This window comes from Gallus gallus, chromosome Z, assembly GCF_016699485.2.
Source record: "Gallus gallus isolate bGalGal1 chromosome Z, bGalGal1.mat.broiler.GRCg7b, whole genome shotgun sequence".
Lineage (NCBI taxonomy): Eukaryota > Metazoa > Chordata > Aves > Galliformes > Phasianidae > Gallus > Gallus gallus.
The window spans coordinates 49,449,141-49,456,887 of record NC_052572.1 but is presented as its reverse complement, the minus strand read 5'-3'; the positions used below and the strand labels follow the sequence as shown (position 1 = coordinate 49,456,887).

At 41.3% G+C, this 7,747-nt stretch overlaps 1 long non-coding RNA gene across 1 annotated transcript; it reads right to left on the bottom strand.

Annotated features, from left to right (window-relative positions):
• Positions 1 to 2,291: 2,291 nt before the first annotated feature.
• Positions 2,292 to 7,227, bottom strand: LOC112530644. The gene is made up of 2 exons (XR_003072427.3): positions 7,146 to 7,227; positions 2,292 to 4,905 (listed from the first exon to the last, which is right to left on the bottom strand). It is a non-coding gene; the product is annotated as an uncharacterized LOC112530644 (long non-coding RNA).
• Between the last annotated feature and the right edge of the window lie 520 nt (positions 7,228 to 7,747).

Genomic DNA, 7,747 nt, shown 5'->3' with positions numbered 1-7,747 from the left:
CTCTACCCAAGCTTGTAGCATTGCCTGGGGTTATGGCAACTAAAATGCAGCACTTGGCACTTAATCAAGTTGAACTTCATCCCATTGGCCTCAGTGCAGCTCTTCAGCCTGTCCAGATCCCTCTGAAGGGCCTTCCTACCCCTACATAGATCAATACTTCCTACCCGCCTGATGTTATCTGCAGGCTTACTGAGTGTAACCTCTATCCCCTCACCCAGTCATCAGGACAGGCCTCAATACTGACCCCTGTGTTACATCACTCATGACCAGCTGGATTTAGTTCCATTCACCACCACTCTCTGGGCCCAACCCTACAGTCAGTTTTTTACCCAGCAAAGAGTGTACCTGTCCAAGCCACAGGCTGCCAGCTTCCCCAGGAGAATACTGTGGAAGACAGTGCCAAAGGCTCTGCTGAAGTCTAGGTAGACTATGCCAGCAGCCTTTCCATCACTCACCAGGTGCATCATTTGATCAGAGAAGGAGATCAGCTTGGTCAAGCAGGACCTGTCTGTCATGAACCCATGCTGGCTGGGCCTGAGATCCTCGTGGTCCCACACTTGCGATCTCCCTCAAGATGATTCGATCCATAACCTTCCCTAGCACCAAGGTCAGGATGACAGCCTGTAGTTCCACAGATCTGACAGCCCCCTCAGCACTCTCTAGTGGATCCCTTCTGTTCCTGTGGACTTGTGAAAGTCCAGGTGGAGTAATAGGTCTCCAATTGTTTCCACCTGAATCATTTTGGGTTTATTCTGTTCCCTATCCCAGACTTCCAGGTCAGGGGGTAGGGTATGCCAAGGATTATTGGTCTGACTTTTACAGACAGATGTAAAGAATGCATTGAGAACCTCAGCCTTTTCCTTATTCTCAGTGGTCATGTTCCCCATCACACCCAGTAAAGGCTGGGGATTCTCCTTAACCCTCTTCTTTCTGTTAATATGTTTGCAAAATAGTTTTTTGTTCTTTTACTACAATGGCTGGGCTAATTTCAAGCTGGGCTTTTACCTTTCTAGTTTTCTCCCTGCATATTCTAACAACTTCTTTGTACCCTCGCCTAGTTGCTGTTCCTTCTTCCACAGGAACTAGACTCTCTTTTTCTCCTGGAGCCTCAGTTAATGTTTCCTGCTCATCCATATCAGTCTTCTTCCCTGCTAGCTCTTCTTAAGCACAGGTCAGCCTGCTCTTCTAGGACCTTCTTCTTGAGGAGTATTTAACCCTCCTAGACTCCCTTACTCTTCAAGATTGACTCCCCTCCCCTCCCTACCAGTGTCCTGAATAGTTCAAAGTCTGCCCTCCAGAAGACCAAGGTAGCCGTTTTGCTGCCCCCCTTCCTGAATTCATCAAGAATAGAGAACTTCATCATTTCCTGGTTGTTCTGTCCAAGACAGCTCCTGACCTCCACATCTTCCACCAGTCCATCTCTGTTTATGAACAGCAGGACTAGTGGGGCACCTTCCCTGCGAGGCTTTCTTACCATTTGCATCAGGAAGCTATCTTCCCCACAGCCTCGAAATCTTCTAGATTGCTTCTTCTGTGCTGTACTGAGTTTCCTGTATACATCACGCAAGCTGAACTTCTCTATGAGAACAAGGGCTAACAGCCATGCAACTTTTGCCAGCTGCTTTTAGAATGCTTCATCTGTCTCTTCACTCTGATTCGGTAGTTTATAGCAATCCCACCATGACATCAGCCTTGTTAGCCCTCTCCTTACCCATAGAAACTCAACCTGATCAGTTTTTAGAGTTTTCTCTAACAACAGCAGAAGACAGGATCTGAGTTAAGATAACAGCTTCCTGTACTCACAGAATCACAGAATTGCAGGGGTCAGAATGGACATCAAGAGATCATCATCTAACACCCCTGGCAAAAGCAGATACCCTACAGTCAGTGGCACAGGTAGGCATCCAGACAGATCTTGAACATCTCCATTGAAGGAGACTCCACAACCTCTCTGGGCAATCTCTTCCTTACACCCTTACTGTAAAGAATTTATTTTTCATGTTTGCACGGAACTTCCAGTGTTCAGGTTTTAGGCTATTACTCCTTGTCCTATCACTATGCACCACCAAGAGGAGCCTGTTCTCATTCATTTGCCTCCCATCTCCTTTTAGACATTTATAAATGTTAATCAGACCCCCCTCAATTTTCTTTTCCCCAGGCTGAATAGACTGAGGTTACTTAGCCATTCCTCATGCAGGAGATGTTCAAGGCCCTTTATCATCTTTGTGGACTTCCACTGTGTATTATTTCAATCACAATTTTGGCAGGAGTCAATCAACATATACAATCATATTTGTACACTATTTTCTCAACAGATAACTAGACAAATGAAAAACAATACATAGATCTTTTGGCTGTGCATTTCAGATAGATATTTAGGTATGGCAGAGGGTTTTCTCGAATGTCCTCTGGAGATCTATTCCAACATAAAACATAGAATCACAGAGACATTAAGTTTGGAAAAGACCTCTAGGATTATCTAATCCAGTCATCAACCTATCTCCACCATGCCCACCAAACCCTGTTACTTAGTGCCACATCTACGTGTTTCTTGAAAACTTCCAGTGATGGTGATTCCACCACACCTTTGATCAGTCTTCTGCAATACACTACAACTCTTTCTGAGAAGGACTTTTTCCTAATACCCAAACTGGAACTCCCTCGGTGCAACTTGAAGCCATTACTTCTTGTCTTATCACTAGTTATCTGTGAAAAAGAGGCTGAATCCCACTTCCTTTCCAGCAATTGTAAAGAGCAATAGCGTTTCCCATTAGCCTCTACTCCAAAATAATCAATCCCAGTTACTCCAGCCTCTTCTCATACAATTTGTGTTCCAGACCCTTCACTAGCTGTGTTACCCTTCACTGGATATGTTCCAGCACCACAATGCCTCTGCTGTAGTGAGGGGCCAAAACCAAGCATAGTACTTGCAGTCCAGCCTCACCAGTGTCAAGTACAAAGGGGCAATCACCTCATTAGTCCTCCAGGCTACGCTGTTTCTTATACAAACCAGGATGCCATTGGCCATCTTGGCCACCTGGGTGCACTACTGGCTCGTGTTCAGCTGGCTGTGGAGCACCAATCCCAGATCCTTTTCCTCTGTGCAGCTTTCCAGCCAGTCTCTGAGCCTGTAGCATTGGGTATGGTTGTGACTGAAGTGATCTTGCACTTCATCTTGCTGATGCTCATACTACTGGCCTCTGCCCAGTGATCTACGCTATCCAGAATTCTCAACAGGGCCTCCCTATCTTCAGGCACATGAACACTTCCTCCCAGTTGGCAAACTTATTGAGGGTGCACTCAATACCTTGTCCAGATTATCAGTTAAGACATTAAACAGGACTGGCCTTAACACTGACCCCTGAAGAACACCATTAGTGACTGGACAGATGAGAAGTGGTTTTAAATCCATTTACCACCACTCTCTGGACCCTGCCATCCAGCCATTTTTTTACCCAGACTAAGGTAAACCTGTCCAGTCCATGGGCTACCAATTTCTTCAGGAGAATTCTGTGGGAGACAGTGTAAAAGGCATTACTAAAATCTAGGTCGATTACAATCACAACTTTTCCCTGATCTACTGGGTGTGTCACATGGTCACAGAAGGAGATCAGATTGATCAAGCAGGACCTGTTTTTCAAGAACCCATTCTGGCTAGCCTTGATGCCCTAGGTGTCCCTCATATCCCATGTAATCACACTCAGGATAATCTGCTCCATCACCTTCTGGTATATCAAGTTCAGACTGAGAGGCCTGTAGTTCTGTGGATCATCCTTCTGTCCCTCCTTGTGGACAAACATCAGATCAGCAAGTTTCATTTCATCTGGGACATCCCCAGTTGCTGTTGATAAAGGATGGAAAGTGGTTTGGGAATAACTTCTATCAGATTCCTCAGTAGTCTGAAGTGAATCCCATCAGGCTCCATAGACTTATGATAGTATAGGTGGAGTAGCAGGTCACTAGTTCCTCCTAAATTATTGGGGATTTATCCTGCTTCCCATTCCTCTCTTCCAGCTCAGGGGACAGAGTACTGAGGATAACTTGTCAAACTATTAAAGATAGAAGCAAAGAAGACATAAGTACCTCAGCCTTTTCCTCATCCTTGGTAGTACCATTCTGTGAGTCAAAATAAAGAACAAATCTTTGCTCATATGTACGTAAATAAGTATTAGAAGCTTAATCAAGTGTTATTTCAAGACAAGACTTTTTTAAATTGATAAAGAGTTCTAGGGTAGATTTAAGTTCCATGGAATTTTGCAAGCACCTACCAGTATTAGACTATGGTCATAGTCACTGTGATCAGTATATGACACACTGATTTAGGGTAGAGATAATAGACTCAAATCTTTGTAGTGAATATGAGGCTGAGTTGTTTGTTTCTGCTGTTTGTTGAAGTGGCTCAGATACATCTTAATTCTAACTACTATCTTAATTCAAAGCAGGTCGTTGTAATGTAGTAATCATGTCATGCAAGTAAAGCAAAACATTGCACAGTATGATCAAGTTAAACTAAAATCACCTAGCTTTTTGAAAGTTCTCATATACATCATAACAAACCAAACAATTCAATTGGACTGAAAATCCATGCAGTATTATTTCAATTTAGAGAAGTGCCTACCTTAAAAATATATAATACATTTGTATCTGTGTAAAGGTGGTATATAGCAATCTCTAACATGAAACACAATAAAGTAATGAAATAAGAAGTACTATGATATGTGCAACATCAGAAGTAACTTGGATTACAGCATTCTGAATGTTAAGACTTCATATTCACTTGGTAAATCTGTTGCTAACAGAATATTTAATAATTATCATACTGTTTAGATTATGGAATCTTCACTTTTGATCACCATCTGTAGATGAGGGAGTTACAGACCAAGAACTTTGTTTAGGTTCTTTCACCTGTAATGAGATAACACATATAATAATGCAGATTTTTTTTTTTTTTTTTTTTTCCAGCAAAACACAATTGAAACATCATTGCTATCACTGTCAGTGCAAATACTAACACAGAACATAGAAGTCTGAGTAAATTTCTGCTGGGATCCACAGTATATTCTTTGTCTAATTTACCTTTTCAAAGGAAAATTTTGCCTCAGTCTACTAAAACAGACCAAAGTAATGTAGAATGACCCTTTGCCTCTTCTGGGCTGGCATCAGAAAGGAAAAAAATGCAGAGCTACAGTGGGCAGAAGCTGGCCTCCACTGACTGTTAAAAAAGAGTACCTTCCAAAGAATATAGCAGGGGAGGAACTTCAGCTTTCCATCCAGCAAAGCTACAATACAGAAGAAATAGCTTTTGCCCTTTTTAGTTGGCTAACCAAAGCCTCCGGCTCTTGGCATACTGCTGTGAAGAGTCCTAAAGAGAACAGAATAAATCCACTGAAATTAGGACAGTTGAACATGCCTTCTGGAGTTTTCTAAGGTTCCTTCAATTTAATTGTATCCCAGAGGTCTCTAACACATTTTGTGGGAAGGGCTCAGTGCTGCTTTGAGTTACAGACTATTAGCTAGCACGTATGTTCAGGGTTGCATGGCTTGTTTCTGAACAGAGTTCACAACAGTTTCACCAGATATCATCTATATTTATTGAAAAGAAAATAAATTTCTTAAAAACAGTAAGTGACTTCAGCATTATTTTAATTTTAATAATTCATTTTCATTGAATGCGAGATTGCTCCATGAAAAGTCTTCAACTTAGACTACTTTTAGTCTTGGTTACAATTTGGTTTCTATTTATTTCTCCATCTTCTATTGCTTTTCTGATGTACTGCTCTATTCTTCCCTCTATGCTTTTATATTTCTGAGTTTCCAGAAAGTAGAATGGAACATTCAAAATTTAACATGCAGTTTTACAGCTGACAGTCCAAAGAACAGTGAGGCTGTTCACACCTCATTAAATAAATCTGTCTGTAAATTCCTACCTAGGTACATTTAGTTTACTTTTGACCTGTTTAACTTCACAATGATGAGAATTTGTCAGATACTAATTTCACCAAAAAAAATGAAAGCTGAAGTTCTGGATAATATGAATACCAAAAAAGTGTATCATAAATACATAGATACAACAGCAAACTTTGTTGGATTTTGACTTAATTTGTATGTCAGGGGGAAGTTCCCATCACAGAAAGGGTGGTAAGGTGCTGGAATAGACTGCCCAGAGAGGTTGTGGATTCTCTGTCTCTGGAAGTGTTCAAGACCAGGTTGGATGAAGCCCTGGACAACCTGTCCTACTACCAGATCTGGAACTTAGTAGCCCTACAGGTGGCAGGAGGGCTGGAACTTGACAACCCTTGGAATCCCTTCCAAAACAATATATATTTATAATATGTATAATAATATAATTCTATGATTAATAACCTTGTAGCATCTCTGTATGTGATGCCTTCAAGTATAAATGCATTCCATAAATGTGTGGAGAAATTCAGTGAGATTGGGTTCCTCTCTTTTTATGCTTCTTTGAAAACATTAGCCAAAACAGAAAAAGGAAGAAAGGAAAAAAAAAAAAAAAGGACAAAGCAAAAGAAAAATCTTCACTCTTCCATCTGTGTATACTTGCCTATGTCCCTGAATTAAACAACACAAGATAGCTGTGGCAAGGAGTAACTGTCTCTCACCTGAATGCTGTAGCATTAATGGGGAGCAGACTGCACATTCTCCTCTGTACTCTGGAGGATGTTTTTCATGTTGGTGGCTCAATATTTTACCAATTTGAACTCACAGAAACCCTAAGTTGTAACATTACTTTTTATTAAAAGTACTCTTTGTCAAGGGAAAATGTATTTGTTTGTTTGTTTGTTTGCTTGTTTTTATATTTCTCTGTCATTGCTTTCATGAAGGTCACATGAATGAAATATTGTTCTCCTCCAATTTGAAATATATATATATATATATATTTGTCAACGGTTTAAGGGCTGGTCCGGCCCGGTTCCATGACTAGTGGGGCGGAGGTATTTCGCAAAATCTGCACCTCCAGGAAGGGAAACAGGGGACCCCAAAATAATTAAAAACAGCAACAACAATCTGAGGAGAAACAAACTAATTTTACTAAATATAGTATCAGAATGTAAGATAACACACTATAAAACAATATAAATCAAAAATAATTGAGGGAAAGATTGTCCGAGAGCCAAAGGCCTTACGCTAATACTGAAGCCTTGTGTGCAGTCGGGCGCAGCAGTAGCGAGCTGATCCGACAGGGAACACGGCGAGACGAGAAGAGGGCCGAGTCAGATGACCTGCGCCCTTATATCTGTTCCCTTGAGCAGGAATGATAACAGTACTCGAAAAGGCTCTTGGGGAATGTAGTTCTTCTTCCCTTCCAGACAGGTACCCGGAACTAAAGCATTTGCTCTTTAACTCCCAGTACACTGCATGATGTTGTGATGTGGAAAACTGATAATCAAAAATCATAAAACCATGACAATATTGTCTTTTAACAGGTTGCTTCTTTTGTGTACTTTCTCCCCAACTTTTCCTTTTTTGAGGCCAGGCACCTGACTTGCTTCTCACTGCTGTGCAGCTAATATTTTGCTAGCCCAGCAAAAGGCTCCAACTCCATGCTCCATTCTCAACTTTTTGTTTCATATTAGTCTTCATATTTTTATGGCAACTTTTGCTTTTTTCTTCACTCAGTTTTTGTAATGAGCTCTGGTCTGTACATAGCATGTACACGTGTTCTCCAAGGTGATCAAGGCCTCCCACAGTCAGCACAAACCATGCTGTCACCTGCACAAACAATGCT